We start from the raw sequence: 3,913 nt of genomic DNA, 5'->3' as shown, positions 1-3,913 counted from the left end.
GATGAATGATGATAAATTGTGTTCTCTTGTTTCCAGGCTTCACGGGTGATGTTGCTCAAGGATGACATCAAAATTGCTAACATCAGATTTTATTTGTCTCTACAAGTAGGTTCAAACATCGGATTTTGTCTGTCTCTTCAAGTGTCCTAAGGCAAAAGATACTTTCCTGATAGAGCTGTCTCTCACTCAAACGCCTGATTCAAAACCTTTGAATCACTACCAGCCAGAACTTTAAACTGTGCCGTCTGAGAGACCCTAACAGGAATGAGTCTCTGTGATGATGGTTGTGTGATTATCACATTGATGTCTCTCCCTCTGTGGTCTATCTTTCCTCCCCGCCATTTAGAAGGCGGAGTGCAGGCCATATTCAAATCTAAGTGTAACTGTAAAGCTCTCTTATCACCAAGGACTTGAAGGAAACTTGTCTTAAGAAACAGAAAGGAAAAAAAACCTCACCTGCTCACAGCTCCTAGCCTGCTCCATCCCAGCAGGAAGGCTTGCCCTGGTAGTTGTCACCAGGAGCGAACAGTGAAGTTTTACACACTGACTTCCTACTGCCTTCTTCAGAGACCAGAACAGCTGTCACCTTCCCATCCGGTCCTTTCCCAGGGTGAATTTAGAACTCAACAACTCAGCAACTGAGAACAGGCCCTGCTTTTGCACAGGACTGGAGTTTGGTTTCTAGTGCCCATACTGAGTGGCTTACAACCATTTGTATACCAGCTCCAGCAGTCTGACACTTCTGGCTTTAGCAGCATCAGTAAATGAAGAGACCATAGAGGAATGCTGTGTATTGTCTTCTTCCCCATGGATTGCTCAGCCTGCTTTCTTATATACTCCAGGACCACTGACCGAAGGGTGACACAGTTTACAATGTCAATCATTAATAAAAAAAAAAAGCTACCCTCACCCCAGATCTGCCCAAAGGCCAAGGGTGGAAACATTACCTCAATTAAAATTACTTTTTCTCAAATGACATTGTCTTTTATTAAGCTGGTAAAACATTAACCAGGACACCCACACACATACATACAAACACAATTTAAAATAAATCTTTTTTTTATTCAATAATACTTAAGGTTTAATGATACTTCTGTACGATGTGGTCTGTTTAGGACCCATCAAACTCAGTATTGGGTATATACAGAAATATTCAATAAAAGCTCTGTCTTTATGCCTTTATCCTTAAAGTTGAAAATTGTATAGAGTCTATATGATGGGCTATCAACTCCACTGAAAAAGGGTCAAGCACTTACCATCCTTACATTGATAAGCCTCTTTCTTTGGGGAAGGATTTTAACCCTACTCATTTGCCCTAAAGCCCACCGTGATTCCTTGCGTTAGTACTGTGGGTCGTTCCATAGACATTCATGTGGAGTAGTATGTATAGTAGCATAGAGAGGTTTAACAATGTAGTTCTGTAGCTAAAAGGGAGGCCCAGGATAGCCCCCAAGCAAGTGACATAGATGCCGTTCCTCAGTTTCCCTGTCTTTGAGAGTGATACAATTGTAGGTCTATTTCACTGGGTAGTTACAGGAAATTACTGGGGTAGGTCATATGGGATGCTCAGGCGGCAATTGCCTCATTTAGTGACTACATTTGCTCAGTGACAATTATGATTATATATAGGACCTGACGTGGGCTTTTGGTTTTTTTTTAAATCATAGGTCTTAAAGCCTACAAATACATTTAGAGTATCCCTGAATTCTTTAAAATCATTTGCAGAATTAAGGTAATTTGTCTAGATTTAGCAGTTATAAAGGAACGAGCCCAAGACGCATCAGGACCCAGAATGACCACCAAAGGAGAAGGATGGAGCTTACAAGGCTTCCTAGAGTAGGTCACACCTCAGATGAGTTGAGATCATGAATGTGACATGGAGGAGTGCCAGTATCCCAGGTAATAAGGGATTGTGAGTGCTCGGCACTTTAACAAGCCCCCATCCCACCCCACCTCCACAAGCAAGACTTCAGGGAGTATCAGGAAGGAGGGCGTGAAAAGAATGTCAAAGTCAGAGGCTATGACATGGCTATTGCAGTTATCAGCTCCCAACAGCTATGGTTACCTGCCTAGGACCTGCAGAAGACCAAAGACCCAAACTTCCAGCATGGATGGAGGAAAATTCTGGAGGCCTATCCCTTACTGAGAAGCTAACTCTTGGCAGTTGGTAGCTGCCAGGAGGGAGACTGATTCTTCTTTGAGAGTGTGGCCCCTGAGAGGTTTCCCACATGCCAGGGAATGGCCCCACACCTGTGCACATGTGAGCAGACCTAAGTGAACATAGAGGGTTATGGAGAAGTAAAAGAAGAGGAAGAAGGAGAAGAAGAAGAAATAATGAATCTGGGAGGTGATGTGGTATATGGGATTTCAGCTAAGCTTGGGGTGGAAGACGAAGGGTGAATGTGATCATAATTCATTGTATGTATGTACGGCATTCTCTAAGAATAATTTAAAAGAGTGTTCTAGGTAGAGTGAGGGGCATATGCAGAAGGATGAGTGCCTGTGGTCTGTCTAAATATGTTCACTACGAGTGGCAAACAGCTGCTGTCTCGGGGCACAGAGCAATGGAGGTGTATTACCACAGTATCTCTTGCCTTAACTAGAACCATTCTAGAAAGGCACAAAAGGCTTCCCCTGACTCTTACAGACTTGAGTATATTGGACAGAGTGACCTCTATCCAAGAAAGGAGAGCGTTTCCTGCAAGGAAGAAGCAGCTGCATTAGCCACAGAGCGAAGCAGCCAGAGCTCAGGCAGTGACCTTCAGTAGTGGACAGTAGGGAACCTAAGTCCTGTCTGCCCTTCCCTTCCTCCTTCTCAGAAAAATACACTTTAATGGTAGTTGGAAAAGAACTGAATCAATGACATATATTTCTGATCCTGGACATAAAGAACCTACAACTCTATCTTCAAAAGTTTTCCTGAAATGTTGCATCCTACGATGGTTAGGTACTGATATCATCTGACAAGAAAACGAATCAACTAAGGAAGAGCAAGATGAAGATATTCCACTCAGTGTTTTGCAATAGGGACCTTCCTATGATTACAGAAATGTCCCTGTCTCTGTACTTGTTCAATGTGGTGTCAACTAACCACATTAATACTTGAAATGTGGAAACGTCGTTGAAGATATGGAGTTTTCCACAATTTAAGAAGTCACATGTGAGACCCTCCTTTTCTTCTTTCCTTCTTCCCTTGCTCTTCATTCTCCATTTTTGGGATGGAGAGGATCTAACACAGGGTCTTATACAAGCTGAACAAACCCTCTAACTCCAAATAGCAGCCACACTGATGAATCCTTTCCTATACATCAAGGCCTTATGATTCCTGTCACTTTAAGGACATGTATTTCCTAACATATTGGAAGCCTGCCTCTGCTACAATCCATCAACACCAACTATGGTCACTGATTCATGTGGTGGAACTTGGAAAATTTATTAAGAAGAAAAAAGGAGACAAATGGGAAAGCCAACATATTTGTGAAAAAAAGTGTTCTAAGTGGATTATACTCGGCTCAGCAACCCAGCTGAAATGCTCTTGCGTGTCCCTCAAACATGTACCATAGAGGACATCTGTGGCCATTTCATCAGTGAAGACTGCTTTCTACACATTCTGAGGCTGAAGCTAATCGATTCTGTACCTTCCTAATGATCTGCCCCGGGGAGTTATTACTCCTGATGGCAATTAATCAAAATTAAAGCAGACTGTATAGAATGAAGCAAATTCTAGCACCCAGCTTCAGTCAGGAGCATTTGCACATTGAGATTAATCATGGCCCTGCTTTGTTGTGACGGGTACATCAATATCAGAGAGAAAAGAGAAGGAACACTTGCCAGGGAGTTCCGAGCCTGTGTCTCGGTGGAACTAAACCACATGAAGCCTGCAGCTACCTGTGACACAGAAAATAAAACTGTT

Source organism: Myodes glareolus, chromosome 14 (assembly GCF_982192425.1).
Source record: "Myodes glareolus chromosome 14, mMyoGla1.1, whole genome shotgun sequence".
In the NCBI taxonomy this organism is placed as follows: Eukaryota; Metazoa; Chordata; class Mammalia; order Rodentia; family Cricetidae; genus Myodes; species Myodes glareolus.
Note: the sequence above shows the minus strand (reverse complement) of the source record.